A 16,507-nucleotide genomic window follows, 5' to 3' on the forward strand; every position below is an offset into this window, starting at 1 on the left:
TAACTTTAAATTTTGTCTGGTCTAAGTCACTTGCATTAGGTTATTTCACATCATAGTATTGTCTAGGGGGGGATGCCAATACATATCTACCATCCAAACCGTTATCAAAAGACCTATGCATTATATGCAACCAGGATGGTCAGACTTTTTCAGCAGCTTTTCAGCAAACGTTTTGCAGGACTCTATATTCATTAAAACATGTTGAGATTAAGCGGCATGTGATGTTTGAGACTTTAAAAAATTACCTATTGGCAAGGTACCGAAAAAGGATAAACCTCTCTGTCATGTGCCATATTTGCTCATTGGATAAATATCTCCTATCAGGGGATCTAAAAATGCCCAAAAATTGATTCAGAAAAAATTAGGAAATAATAATTTTGTGAAGGGTTTGATTATGTGGTATTTGATTTCAGTTGATTTCCCGGGACTTAGATTAATTTACTCCGTTTCTGTAACTCAGTAATACTTTCATTAAGGTACGGATAATGCTATCGATTGTTAATTAATTTATACAAATTGCACAAGAATTTGTTCTTCGGCGAGTCTTAAGGATAGATGACCTGTAGGGTTGATTGGCACCTTGAACAGTTAAAATGTCAATGTTACAAAATTACCAAAAGGATAGTTATCACTTTGAGGGGTTTATCTGGATTTTACAAACAAAATACAATGTAAAAAGGAAATGACCTTCGGTCAGTGTTATCCACACTACTATAAAATGTACCAGAAAAATGTAACACTCGGATTATCTCTTCATAAAGCGCCAATTTGGAGGATGAAGTATTTTGCAAAGCTAAAACAACCCAAAGGGAATTGGTATCGATTGAAAGGGTTAGCAGTGAATATTCCTGAAAAATGTGGGGTAGCACATTAACAAGTCTTTATAGTGAATTTGGAGATGGCCTATCTGCAGGCAAATTGATTCCCCATTATTAATTCCTGAGGATTGGAATCAACTGAAACATTTGGAAATGTGTTAGGTGAGAAACTTGCAGTTGTCACAATTCTGTTTCTCACACTCACCCTCACTTACATATACTGCCGCTCAAAAACTCGCATGCAATCCGGGTCGTACACAGGAGAAACCATAATTAAATTGCCATCCATCACAGTCCGTAATAACTGATTGTCATTTTCATTTCAGCGTGACCTTATTCAACCATTGAAAAAAAAGTGGCGTAGGGTGACTACACTTGACGTAGGTTTTTTTCAATCGATGTATCGTTTTCGTTTCTTTTTGTTCTTTTGCATAATGCATTGTTTGATTTTAACACCTGAGAACAAGCTTAAAAGTCATAAATATCAATCATTCTCGTATAATCAATATATAATCATATATAATAATCAATCGTATAGATACGTACAAATCCAATGACACTTTTCATTAGGAGTCAATATTGCCGTTGGTTTTGAATCTCTCTCTCTCTCTCTCTCTCTCTCTCATGGCTAATTTCTTGCGTGTATGCATCAGTTTTTTTAACGTGTAGTGTGTGAGTGCGTGCACGTTCGCGTCAGCCTTGGCCTAGAAAAGAAACCACCGGTTTGACGAAGATATATATTTACCACTTAATTTCTGTTCTTTCATCTGTTAAATTTCTCAGGAGGTTTTCAGCCTACTGCGCAAGGGGCTATTTCAAATGCTGCTGGGGATATAAGTCATGGTTGAGGTTTTGATAGCTGTGCAGCACTCGCTTTTTAATGCTAACAATCTCCTCTCTAAATCATGCACCATTTCCATTTACCATTCAGCAGTTGATGAAATCTCTCCCCGGATTGATCAGAGGAGAAACAAGGACAAACCATTAACAAATGATAGCGCGTTCCCGGGGCGCGTTCATCTGAGCTAGATGTCTGGTTGGTTGCATGCTCGCGTTCAAACCACGGCAAAAAGTCACGGTTGGGCTATTTTTGGCTGTTTAAGGTACATCGGGTGGTGTGTCTGTCAGTAGCGAGGAGTCGAGGCACACCAAGTATTTTGTTTTACATTCGAGGAAGGAAGTTGGCATTTGCAGACTACCAGCAGCTAGCGGCCAATACCATAGCTACAAAGCATACAGCAGTTCAGAGGGAATCCAAACAGTTTCCTCGACAGATCACACTGAATGTAACAGCCAACCAATTTGTTTTAGGGACATTACGCCATAACGCCCAATACCTGAGTACCTCACAACTTGGAGGAGAATTAATTCTCTACTTATCCCGATAACAACCAGACAGGTGTTAATTAAAGGGACAATATCTATACCTGCATTAATTCTCACTATCCATTCATTGCGGGCACGTACTAGTGGACGGAGCCAACTGAACATACCAAATAGGTAAGGCAATCTTCACCACAACTTGAGTGCGGACTTAGATTTCAAAAAATTAATTTCATATGCTGAATTAAGTCGTGGTCTTAGACTGTGTTTGATGAGTGTTGAGAAGATCTGTTGACTTGTCATTCTGCTTTTTTTAATATCAGTTTTCAAATGTGGATTTTAACTTTTGTGTGTGTTAGTTTTTTTACTTAGAATAAGGTTAAGATCATATTAAAAGCTGGTTAAAATCCAATTCCTTTCACATATACCGGTATATGCCTATGTTTTAGATAATCTTCAGGGCAAACTAAAACCAAGTATGTTAAATTAACCTTGTCGTATATGGAACACTTAAGTAAAGGAAATGTACAGATAATTTTGTTTACTGTATGGATTTTATTTAAAGTTAATGTTGGTGCTTAGGTATCAATATTTGTGTATTTTGTCCCTATTTGCGATATCTTTGGAAGCTTTGTGGACAATTATACTTATTTTGTTTGAACGATGTACAAAAATGTATCTGTATTGGTATATATAATATTATTTATTATTGTATGTTATATGTCATTTAATGTAGTTATACTGCACGTGAAGAACACTTAGTTGTCTTTATTCATGTCATAAAAAGATGGGACGAACAAGCTACTTGATATTGAGAGTATATAATAACCAGTGTCAACTCCGCTTAAATTGAGTTAAAACCAAATCTGTGTTTGTCTAAAAAGATTAAATAAGAGGTGGCACACGTTATATACAGTAATAAGAAAAAGCAGACACATAAACTGTACATCCCTTGTTTTTGGCACATTCAGCTGTGCAAATTAAAACATCATTGCACTGCCAAGTTATTTACCCTACCAAGCATCAGAACCCAAAGGGAAAAAACCGATCAATTAATCACCAATTATTACGTAAGGCATGTGGAGACAATTGGCACTGCCAATGGCGCTAATGAAATCCCAGTTCTGTTTCTAATATGGTAGTCAATATGTCCACCAAGTCATGCATGCCTAATGTCAATATTGCCAGCAAAAGTGGCTTTGTTTATGCATGTACATTCGCTGTACACAGGTCCGTAGCCAGCTATTTTCAAGGGGGGGTATATTTGCCTAACAAAATGGACCTTTTAACATGAAATCTTAGCGTACCTAGATTAAATTTTATTCAGAGAGGGCCTTTTCCGGCAGAAAAGGTGGTTCCTTCTTAAAACCCCCCTGGCTAATGATCCGGTATAAAACACATAGCTACACAATATCATTAATGTGCTAGGTACCGAATGCCAGCAGACCGATTATAAGGGCTATGGTTGTTTACCGGGCGAATGGTCTGTACTGTGGTGCCTTCTCTAATAAACAGAAAATGAAAAACATTTGTGGCCCAAACTAATATACCTGTATGGATGTTTTAATGGCTGTTGCTCGTAATTCAATTTCTCCGTGCCATACTCGCCCATACCCATTGGATAAATTAAAATATTGGTATCATAAATAAAGAGATCTCAATTTTTTAGGGTGTACCGTTTAATTTATACCATAGTGTATTTATTGCAGCAAGAGGTGATATACTGGTTGAAATCTGTAAATCTTAATAAAAAGAGTGTAAATTGGTTCTTAAGTGACGCTTATCTGGAATCCACCGATCCGAATTCCGCAAATATGCGTGGTAAAATGCAGTTAACTGCCTTCCTTATCACAAATTACCATGAAAAGACACCTGGTACTGCCGCTATAACACGGAGCAGTGGACTTAATAACCAACTACCTAGGAAACTCCAAGATAGGGACGCCAAGTGTGCCAGTGTTCATACACACCGCTGTCTGTGTATTTAATGATTTACAAGCTGTAACAAATTACAGTTACACTGAAAAACTAACCCATCTTCCTCCTAGGTCATGTGCCCATCAAACCGCATAATGACGTACATTGATATCAGTTACGCCTGTAATAAAGAGTAAAACCGACGTAAGGTTAAGTGAGTTTTTCTCTAAATGTTACCCTGGAGCATTTTGACGAGCAGATTGTCTATCTCAACACAAACTAGGGGCGTCTAACTTAAGAATTTTTTTGTTTTATTGTGCGTTAAGTGTAATCAATCGCATACATTGCCATACATTTATTTAAACGTAGAGAAAGCGATTTTTTGTTTATTAATGACAAATGAGTTTTGCAACTAAACGGAAGATGATTTTTAACGTTATGTTGAGTACATTTGAGGTATTTTAATCTCGATTAATTAACTCCATTTTGGATTCTTGGTAGCTTCTCTCGTAAATGGCGATGGAGGCTTGTGAATTTCATTAAAGGTTATATAGTTAGTATTCAGAAACGATTTTATATATTGCACTTTTCCAGTCGAGACTCTTTTCATTTATTTTCACTTGTGGTAGATATATTTTAGTTGTTTGAAAAACATTAAAAATAGGATCCAACAAATGCTGGACCCGAGATAAGGACATCTGTATAAGCTTTTGCTGTGTAACTTTTACATGAAAAGTTTTAAAAGACAAGTTTTCATGCCCGCTACGTACCAACACTAAAATCTTTCACCGAATGCCTATTAAAAGTAAACATATTTTATCAACGTGGTCTACGAAAACTGCCTCTGTGTTCATTTATTTCTAATGGTAAATACTACTGGACACTTGCGTTAGCACTGAACATTGGCACTTAATAAAACTTTGAACTAATGAACCGCTGTTCCAAAACAGATCAATCTAATAAATATTCAGCCCATCGAAACGCATCCGTGTTTGATGATCCATATGGAGCTGTGGGTTGAACAAATTCTCTTGCCGTTTGTCCTTCCTTCGCTTATAGCTAGCTTGAGCCATATGTGGCTTCTGTTTAAAGATGCATACAAAGTTCATTTTTTGCCACAAAAACCGACCAAATGCCAGCATATAGTTTCATGTAGTATAACTAAGAGAATTACCAATTTTACCTGAAAATGATGTTTGAACGGATTTTTCTGCTAGCATTCTATGCTGTATGTCAATGGGGCAGAAAAGTAGGTCACGAAAGTAGGTTAAATTTCCGACCAAAATTTTAAAGAAAGGAGCAGTCTCAAGCTCTTTTATGGCTGATAGAGTGATCTATTCAGTTTATCCCTTGGCCTGTCGAATTTATTAGAGTCGTATAAAAAATTAGTAGAAGTTGTTTACATGTGTTATTGGGAACCCACGCTCCACCGATATTCGGTTCGTATGTACCTTTAATGTAGAAGACGAAAAGTCGAGAATCATTAATATGTGTTATACTTCTTACTAGTAAGTTTTCCTCTGTGTAAGCGATGGTTACGGTTTGTACACGCATTTGAGATATTGGATGTCCATAATCGAGAGCATGCAAAGTTTACGTTAGGTCAGTTAATTGACTGTTCAGCCTTGACTTTTATGTCCCTGGGGTACCTTTCCTGGAACCACTCTTCACTGACAACGAGAAGTTCTCCTGCAAGTAGTCATAGATTGCTGTGTTTGAAAATACATAATAAGACTATTGGTATTAACAAGAATGTATTAACAAGGAAAAAGAGCACTCCAAGAATAATGGCCACCGCCTGGAAGGTTATTAAATTATTTAGGAGATATTTGGAGACTAGGATTATCATTACATTTCAATCAAACAGCACTTCTTTCCTTCCTTAATAATGTCTTTCTTGGAAATATCATCATTTTTATGAGATATCTTACTCTCTAACGAATAAATGTACAGACTAATCATCGCACATGAAAATTTCCTTCTACGAGTACCTAGCTTCTTTGCAGGCCCATTTACATTGTGGGACAACCCAAATCAATTGATTAAATCTTATGAAGATGTGAAAGGATTACAGGACGTAAGCGTAAACTTTAAAGAATAACTAATTTCAATAAACCCTGTCTAAAAATGTCATTCCAGGAATAAAGTCATATATGATTATTTAAAATGCAATTGCGTTTTTTATCAATGATGAAAAGGTGGCAATCGGTAGACCTCTATCAAATGCATAATTGGCGACATCAAACTGATTGAAAATCATTAGTTTTCTTGAAATGTTCCAAATGTGTTCGCACTTCACTTTCACTGGTGGCCATCATTAAAAGTAAACCCACAATTTAATTTAATTATACTTTCAAATGAAATCTTAGCTGTAAATCAATCATCCTCTCAAGTGCACCGGAAGTAACAAAAACATGGCGGCACTAACTTTTTATGGACAGACACTATGGATCTGGATATTCATGCATATCAACCACCTGCGTCTGTCGTCGCCGTCTCTGTACATATATGCCCTTTTCTTGTCAACACACCGTATTACCTGTTATTCTCAAGCTACCATGAATAATTTTCAAGACTAAAATGCAGCTCGAGTACAAAAACCACCCTGATTGAATAATATTTTCTTTCAACTATGCATTAAAAATTTAATTCTGTTTACACATATCGGCATTCTCAAGGTGTGATTTTGAACTCCCATGGTCCTGAGTCCCTGTGCTACTTGTTCTAAATGGCCAAAGTAGCAGTAAAACATAATTATAAAAATTGGTGACGATTATGCTGTTAAGAATAATGTAATATTGCTTCAAAATTGTCAAGAAAAACTTATGTTGTGTACTGCCACCGTTAATTATTATCTTGATTATTCTCAAACGTACAAGGACGATTCTTACAATGAAAATACATCTCGCGTTAAAAAACACAGCCAGATTGGATTTTCGTAAGTTCTATAAAATTCCATTCCATTCTATGAAATGTAGCTCCCTCTCCTAATTGATGTCTACTTGCTCCTTGCTGAAAAACCTCTTTCAAAATTTCGTATTTCTGAGCCTGCTTTAATACAGTCGTGCTGTATGGTATTTATTCATTTTGATAGGGGTATGTTCATGCGGGTAGTTATAAGCTTTACTCTCGTACATCAGTATTTGTTATGGCTTTTAGTAGGACGTTATATCCCATATCTATGCCATCAACTTTGCTACAGAACCAAAAGTTAACACTGCTGCTGCGAATCCACCTTTTGTGGAGAATGATTTTCATTTCAACCCATCATCTGGTTGTAAACTTATCGAGGTAAAACTAAAAAAATAATAATACTCTTGTCAAACCATTTTCATTATGTGCTGAAATGCAACGTGTTTATTGTTTTACGAAATTGCGAAATTGATATTAGCACCACCACTGTAATCTGTCAGTCTTTTACTGTCCTTTGTGCACACTATGATATGATATGAGCGACTATGGCTCAGTACCTCTATGAAAAACTTGCCACATCTTCACAGGGCCAAGGATAAAATGGGATTTATTGTCCTAGGATACTGTCAAGCTTATGTAATCTTTTCGCAACAGTTAATGGTTATTACACAGCAAAGAGAAAATCATGTTACTTACTATTCCAAAATACGAGCTAGTCTAATTTTCAGAATGTTCACAGTAATAGTGGAACATAGTTAAAGATTGGTCGTGCTACGCTGTTCCTATTGCATCAAAAAGTCATGTTCTATGCACTTTTATAGTTAAAACGGCTGCTCATCATTTTATGCTGTTTTTTATGTTACTGTTTCTATCTGTTTTGTCATGCATGTATGTCCATTTTACAGCTTTGCTGCCTTATTGTTAAAATTGTCCAGTGTTTTGGATGGATATCAAACCTACGCATTTTCAGTAAAATATGTTGATTAAACCTAGGCTATTAGATAGCCAGTCGTAACCAGTTGACATTTTGACAGTTTTTGGACGTAGACTATAATAACAGTTAGTTGTATTTTTCTTTTTATAAAGGTGATAAATCAACAGATAGGATCATAACTTTCTGTGCTTAAGTGTTTTAGTTATAGAACCTTCTCTTTGCCCCAGAGTGCCGCTGAACTCTTGGTGGCTAAAAAGCTATCCAGCGTCATTTTTTATTGCTGCTTTAAAGATAATTGCTCTGCACTCAAGGTTTCATAGGCGCCTTTCCCTCCTCCGAGCAACACTTAGGATGATTACCTGACGAAGTCATTACGGCATTATGAACCTATAACATGTAAACTTACTGGTGCACTACCTGAGCCATAGCAAATTGGAGGCACACCCACGTGGTTCTTGAAGAAAGTGGTTGTCTTGGAACAGTCGCTCCGTGGATCAAGATTTTTTTTTAGTCCGGGGATAAGTTTTAAAGCTGGTTCATTGCTCGTGTGTTATATCAACAAATCGAATCAATTAGTGAGCTGCCAAGCCGTTTTCTTTCAAATACCTGTTTTCTGTGTGAGGTAACTACACTGGTCGATATGCTGCCTTTTTGGCTTAGTACCCAAGTTCCAGATAATGAGTAATGACGCAATGACGCATTGTTGCTGTCCCAGAGCTTTGACCGACGCAAGTTAACGCCAAACACTGGATTATTTTTAAACACACGGGAAATGTAATGTCTGAATTATTTGGTTGATCACGTTATTCTCTGCAAAAACACATCCCTAAACATCAATCTTTGAAGAAGAACGTTTCATCTTGCCGGTGATAATACGTACACTATGCTAAAATGAGTAGAGCTGTCAATTACGGTTCCATCTCACACAATATATAATTTGTTTTTTAAAAAACATCATGGTTTAAATGGAAAGTTTGCGGTAGATTGTCGGCGAGATTATCAGCACAAAAGGGCCATTCAGCTCCGAGAGACCTGCCCTTTACCTGTTCAATAACATAATGAGATAAGGGCACCTAGTAACCCACTGCTTGGTTTTCCTACCAAATTGGCTACTGATTAAGTGTACGGGAAGGGCAGCGGGGGTCAATATAGAGTGGCAAAACACAGTTGGGAATATTTTGGCAGAAATATTGGCTTGAATTTGCGTGCTTTGCTCTCTGTTGTTAACCTTATTCTGGTGAACCATTTTTTGGCTGATAACTGAAAGAAAGAATATGCTTTTCTGGTACAGCAAAGGCCCTTGATAATGTAGGACAGATGCAACCCTTACTGAATTTTCCTTTAGGGTCCTAAAAGACGTGTTATGGGAAACTGGGCCAAAACCCCGTATGGTCCTACGGAACGACCGATAGAATTCCTTTAAAGTCATGTAGGATTTTTATCAAGAATCATAGTGTCCTGTGTGACATCCTATAGGAAATTTTCGTTCGATTATAACCAACATCTGCATGTGTTTATCTTTTTCGTGTACGTTTTCGACTGTTTTATGTTATTTTTGTCCAATGATGATAACCCTATTAAGCGGGCGTGTCGACAGAATGGCCAATCAGAGTTCAAACCAATGGTCACCATTGATATATGTTAATATATTTCAATTTATGCGACTTAATTTGTACAATCCTAGCTCCTCAAGGTTAACTTCCAGTAAGGCGTTCTCGTACTTGTTTTAAGCCAAAAAATATATTATTAACTCACTTTCCTGGCGTCCTGAACAATGTTCTTTTTTCTAACCATCACCCAATTAAGGTCTGCTATATACTGTCCTATCTGTATAAATTTTGATGCCATTTTCCTTTGTTTCAACCGAATGAACACTGACATGCTTTCCTTAGAATTTCGTCTAGTGGAGATATTTTAAAATCCTTTGAACAGATAATATCGTTATTTGAAAAGGATGTATTATGTTTATGGAATTTACATGTTCTAGCTGTAAAAAAATAAGACGATTTAAAACAACATCGGAAAGAAACAGGTACCGGACCGTTAACATCTTTTGCAGTGTACTATTTCATAATGGAGGCTTATCAGAGTTGAGGGAAGTGGGCCGCCTGTTTTCACTTTCCTGACCTATACAATATGCCTGCTGTACTGCACACATCGGGAAGATCAGGAAATGGGGGAAAGGAATTTCATGTGTTCCCTCGATTTCCTGGAATCAATACATGTTGTAGCGCTATGCTTGTTTTCTAAGTATTAAATGTAAAATACGTGTGACTCTGTTTATGTAAAAAAACTGTACATGTGTGCATGTGCATGAGTGTGCGTGCACGTGTGTGTGATATCATTTATTCATGTTTGAAACCGAAATCAAAATCCGTTCATTTCACCGACATATCTCATATCTCGTGCTTGCACAATAGCAGGAGATGTATAGCTTTGTTCTCCAAAATAACAGAAATGTCAATTTTCAAAGCCTGATTCCAGCACTCCCAGAAGGCTGATCGTTATTACAAATATGCGTTTTTGGGGGAATTGCATGACCGCTGGTAATGTTCGTGGAATGAAGGTCGACCGTAATAATAGCTAATATTATACCAAACTCCGCAATCAGGCAGTCAACCACACTAAAACCTATTGACAACAGTCAAGCAATATGTTACGATTAAGCTTACCATAAAGCATTTAACTTGGCAAAGTTGAAAGAAAATGAGTCTAATTTTATGGCTTATGCATGGTTTCTACAGTCAACATCTGGGTTATCTTATTGACAAAGGGGTTTGCTGTCAGAAAACAAATCCAACAAACATTGCAGCAAGAACAGTTGAAGCTGAAGTCTTTAAAAACATCGTGTTTGTTTTATATCACATGATCAAAAGTAAAATAACACGTGCAAATAAATGGGGTCTACAGTCAAAACAAAGCGCATAGTTATTCAAATGCGTGGTTTTTGGCACCAAAAAGTGGAGTTGGCTTTGAAATGAAGGTCACGCACTGAATATCAACTTAACGTGTTAGTTAAGCAGCACATGAACAGATAGATAGAGAGAGAACTCGAGAGGGTCGGTGGCACCCCTCCCCCCTCCTTTTTACCGCCAACTTAAAATATCCTCCTCTTTTTGAAAAAAAACATGAATAGACTAACCCCTTATCATTCAAAGCCTGATCTTATTAAGATTGCCTGAAATAACTCGGGATGCAGAGGATATTTTGTGGCAATTTCAGTCAAATTCAAATCCATCTCTATAATACTAGTTTGGCGTGCACGTGTTTGTTAAATTTTCACACATTCGCAAAATATGTAAATTCGGCCAGGGGTCCCATGTAAATCCAAAAGCACAACCCATTTTCCCCTGGAAAAAGATGGGAGAAAGACGCACATTATATATACTTTGAAAATATTACCCTCTTATCGAAATACATGTCTTTGATGAACACGCATCATTTTTCACATAAATGTCACAGTAGCATATTATCTTTTGAATGTAGGACTGACGTGAAATAATATATATTCATGGAGCCATGTCGTGGTTTCATTTAGGAAAAACAAAATTACTTTATTGATCCAAAAATTACGTATAATGAATAAGCAAGCAATCATAGAAATTTGTGCTGGGACAACCATCGACTTTGTTGGTCCTTATTTTACGATACTTTCTACAGGAACTTATTTTCACCTGGCTCCATACCACATTTGCGTTTCATATAGACGTACATGTATCAAAATACACTTATATCATTAATGCATTTCTTTTTTTACAAAAGAGTAAATTCAATTTGGTTTTGAACACAGTAGCTTTTAAGTTCAACTTGGAAATGGTTTTCCCATACAAAACCTGCCACGATCAACGTTCCTCGTCTGAACGCAAGTCTCGGCTGCCAGGAAAGAATCTCAAACATACAATTAAGGTCTAAACAGATCATTAGCCGATTAACAATCTACAAGCAAAATGCCGTAATGTAGGTTGTGATATCTAATCTAGACAAGATCTAGGCAACGGATATCGAATGCTTTCGTATCTAGGCGTGATTAAAAAGATGGTATTTAGCTAAAATGATTCTTCTCTTTCGCATTCCAGACGATGGTCTGACGTCAGTAGGCACTCCGTACGACAGGCCCGCCTTCTAACCTATGGATTTACTTGATAATGAGCTCCGCGTCTGTTTACCACCAGTCTTCGAACATTCGTAACCAAACCACAGACGCCATGAAGGCTTCGGGTCCTCTCATTCCTAAAGAGCACTTATGGATTCCGTACGTCGCCTTGACGGTGATCATTCTAACTTTTTTGCTGTTTTCATTTATAATGTATCACAAGAACAAAAAGAACCGCCAGTCCCAAGGAGGGCTCAAGCACGTGGCTGTAGATAACGAATACAGAAAAGAGGTTCTCGCACGACAACGTGAACGACGCAGGGACGTAGAGATGGGAAAGAGTGCCGGAACTTCACGAACTAAAAACGCTGTGGCGCCGTTCGCTTTCATTGCAGCAGCGGCGAGCAATCGGGAAGCACAGATGTCGCGGTCGCAATGACGAGGACTTGATCTCAACTAACAAAACTGGGCGCTGGGTTGACCCTTAGATGTATTTCACCGAATTGTGTTATAGAAACTTGTTTTCATTGACAACTTGTTTTGATTCAAGCTGTGAAATGGTGAATGACATCGCAAAGTTAAAAGAAATTTTTTATTCCACTGAAATGTTAATCGTTTTCCTACACGAGAAGGAAATGTTTCAAAATGTAAGTTCTAAAGACCCATATCACTGCATTTATTCATATAATAAAGATAGAGGATTTAGTTTATTTTGCAATTGCATTTCTTGACACTAGATGAATATAATACGTGAACAAGACATCTGATTACATTATGTCAATAAAATAAGGAACATATACAAGGCATGAATTATCAACTAGTAGATAATACCCGTTTGTTTAAAAATGTATATATATAGGTATTTTTAATAAACTACCTTTCACTGATGAACTGTTCATGTCTTTATGCAAATAAAAGGCAAGCCTTATACTAAGGCCTACCATTACAAGGAGTTTTAATAAGCAACTGCTTGCCATAATATCATAACATGGCAATGAAATTATTTGTCCCGTTTGATAATTGTACGGCTGTGGAGGCGAGAACGGAAGTCACCCAGTCATAAGCGAGTGATAATACAGTCATGATCGAGCGAAGCGATGAATTATAAAATAACACGTTCGAAAAGAACAAGATCATATCATAATTAAAGGTGAGATAGGAGGAACCGCCAGCAGGATTGATCTGTCAGGTAGAATAACTGGATAGTGGTTGAGGTTGGGGGGATGGTATATTAGCCAATTTCTTACCTTCTAACCTTGAATTGTTCTACGTCCTACCGCGTCGAAGACAATCCGACTGCGCGTGAGCATTTCGTGGTCGCTGATGAGAGAAGACTATGGCATGAGTTGACGCTTCGCATTGCGGTGACCTCTTGTCTGACGACAAACTGTGCAATATATGGTGGACTTTGAAATAAATTGTGTGCTATGCCAGTAATACTGTGACCACAGCAAGAGAGAGTGGATATTTGCCTACACATTCAAACATGTTCATCATCCTATTATATTTGCTTGGGCCTGTGAACCGTGTGACTTGTTATTTTTCAATCTTATGGTTGTGCTTTTCATATAGCCAAATGTAAGTAACTCGATAAATATTCTCACTATTGGGCCATACCTGGAAGCAGTAATAAAATATTTAGTTGGTCGGAAATGTGAATTTAAAAAAGCTAGATTTTAAATGACGTACTTATGTCATAAAAAATATCGAAGTTTTTTATTACAATAGAGCGTGTTATATATATTAGTTGTAGCGTGAGATAAGGATCATTTTCATTCAGAAAATTAAATCATCGGGAAAACACGTTTAAAACGTAAAAAAATTTAAACTATTAAAATCCTTTACTGGGGTCAATGGTTCTCTTCCCGTGCTGTGCCTTTAGGTAAAAGATTTTTATTCGTCGAATAAGTTGAAAGATTGTTGACTGGTGCAATCTATCTCATGCTCAGTTCCATTAAGGTCAACTAATTTTCGGATGGTGTGACCCCCAGGGACTCAGCCTAGCTACCCCGTTTTGCCTATGACCTGATAGCGCACCTAAAGTGAATTCAATGATACATGGTTCTCTTATTCATCATTTGCAGGTTATTCTCAGCCGCATGCATGTTCAGGCCATGAAAATACACCATATATCAATAAGGACATGTTTTTAGGATTCTTTTCGTGTTCTTAAATCTTTTTAATCTGTAAAATCAAAAAGCGGAACTGTTCAGGTGTAAAAACTAATCCACTGTGTACCACATGGCCAGTTTCCTTTCCACGGTGCAGCCTTTACACGCGATCGCCCAATCAAAAAATAAAGCATGGAAAATGATGTACTCTTCAGGGACATTCCCGCGTTATATAGTAGACGTTTGATTAAGCCCGAATGAATATTTCATATATATAGCCAGTCGTAATCTTTTTTCCATATTCTATCACCTGGCTTTTGGCTACATTTTGGTAGTTTTTACTCATTAACGGTAGCCGTTTACCTGGTAATAACACAAGAGGGGTAGGGTTACATTTCAACCGGTCTTCAGAAAGAGAAAAACGGATGAGGCATGTAATCTGCAAAGACAGGAAATATCGACGAAACGACTTTATCGGCTGAAGTTGATCCAATAAAAGCTTGAGAAAGAAAGAGACAAGATCGTGACATAAGAGGACACCTGATATTGCTTGATTGGTGGAAACGGTGCTTTCCGTCAGAGAGGCTACATTACCCACCCGCAGAGGCAGCAATTACCGGAACGACCTGCTGCTAATTACACACTGAATAGTACCTGAACATACTGGATATAGTTCTTGCACAGTTCTCCAGCTAGATTACACTGGTCCAGGCAAGGAGAATTCTTACTATTCTTGATTATACGGTTTTCTGGGAACCCAAAAAGGTCGGAATATATATAAGTAGACTTACAGTGTTAAAGATAGAAATCGCAGCGAATATTTACTGGAACTTGTTTGTCTACGTACTGGGTTCATTGCTCTGCGGCTATAGAAACTGGGTTTTGGTACCAAGTTTGGTATTAAGTTGAAGCCACCACCAGCGGTTATGTTGGACAGATAACGATAAATTGGACGATGCTCTTAAAATAGTCGAAAGAAACATTGGGATTGTATTTTGTCACCGCGTGTGAATTCGTGTTTGTAACACATTTTGTAATTAGTTACTTATATGGAATGCATTTCCTGTTTCATGGACAATTGCAACGTCAAACAAGAAAAGAGGCATCGGAGTAATATTTTGGGGAAGGCAAATTACTTATAAAGTCAACCGCTGGTCTGTTTTTGGCAACTTTTAAGGTCGTGCTATCATCTTTACAATATATTCTTCGCTTAACACAAGACCGAGTTAAAATTATCGGTGCCACCAATTCACAGCTGATCCGTGGTCACGTCGAGCACAGAAAAGATTTGGACTAATACACTTTGAAATTCCTCTCTGATGGCGTTTACTGGAGCTTCGTGCGTTTTATGATCTAGATTAGACTTTGTGTCTCCAGGACATTATCTTCTAAGACTACAACAGGCGTGAATATCACACACAGATGAGGATTTATGAGCTCCTCGTGAGTTAAGTTGATTAGAAAATGCCACAATAATCTTGAAAAAACGTCATCCGTGGATCAAGAGACGCAGAAAAGCTAACATGGCGTCAACAAGCAAACCAACAGAGGCGAGCCAGGATCACAACGGGCACACGGGGCTTATTCCTAAAGAATATCTATGGATTCCATACGTAGCCGTTGCCTTGATATTCATCATCTTCTTGATAGTCTCATTTGCGTTATATCACAAAAATAGAAAGCACAAAGTAGGACAATCCGACCTCGTAGACACCGAATACCGAAAAGAAATCGTGAAAACACAGCGTGAACGACAGAAGCGGGGTCGGGTAGCTTCAATGGCCGGACCCAGCCAAACTCCTAGACCCAAACGGGCAATTAATACCTTTGCTGCCCTTGGCCGTAGTGCTAATAAGTGAATAATTGCATTACATACACATGACTGATCTGACATCAAATATAAACTGTAATGTTTGATGAAAGAATTCTAATGTACAGCCTCAAATTTTACCAACTTTATCATTTGAGAAGATGTTGTTTTTGGTCAAGAATTCTTAGTGTGGCAGATTGGTTTCTGAAAGTGTTAGCAACGCCCCGGTATATAGACCCTACATACGTGGCAATTAAAGGTAAAATGTTTCATGTATCAATAACACAGCTATAATATTGCATATATGTTAACACTTTCATTCTTAAACTTATCAATATGCCATATAACTCACTACTTTCTCTATTTATCAATTTGCGGTTGTTGATATGACGATGCAACGATTTCTTCCAGTACAAGACTTTTATTACCCAAGAGACAATGACGATTGTTGTGTATGCCAAGACGCTTATATATTGACCTATGATTATTTATTATACATATGTATTATTCATTCAGTTATGTGCGTGTTACACCCATCGCATATAACGCTTCACACTATGTTCAAATTCAGCCCACTTGTCCATTTCA

The 16,507-nt window shown here is 37.5% G+C and overlaps 1 long non-coding RNA gene across 1 annotated transcript; it reads left to right on the forward strand.

The window, feature by feature from the left end:
* The first annotated feature begins 1,615 nt into the window (after positions 1 to 1,615).
* On the forward strand, positions 1,616 to 12,885 carry LOC147763726 (uncharacterized). Its single transcript, XR_015333293.1, has 2 exons — positions 1,616 to 2,318; positions 11,982 to 12,885. It is a non-coding gene; the product is annotated as an uncharacterized LOC147763726 (long non-coding RNA).
* The last annotated feature ends 3,622 nt before the right edge of the window (positions 12,886 to 16,507 follow it).

This window comes from Lingula anatina, chromosome 2 (genome assembly GCF_051362555.1).
Source record: "Lingula anatina isolate TDL-2025a chromosome 2, LinAna3.0, whole genome shotgun sequence".
Classification (NCBI taxonomy): Eukaryota; Metazoa; Brachiopoda; class Lingulata; order Lingulida; family Lingulidae; genus Lingula; species Lingula anatina.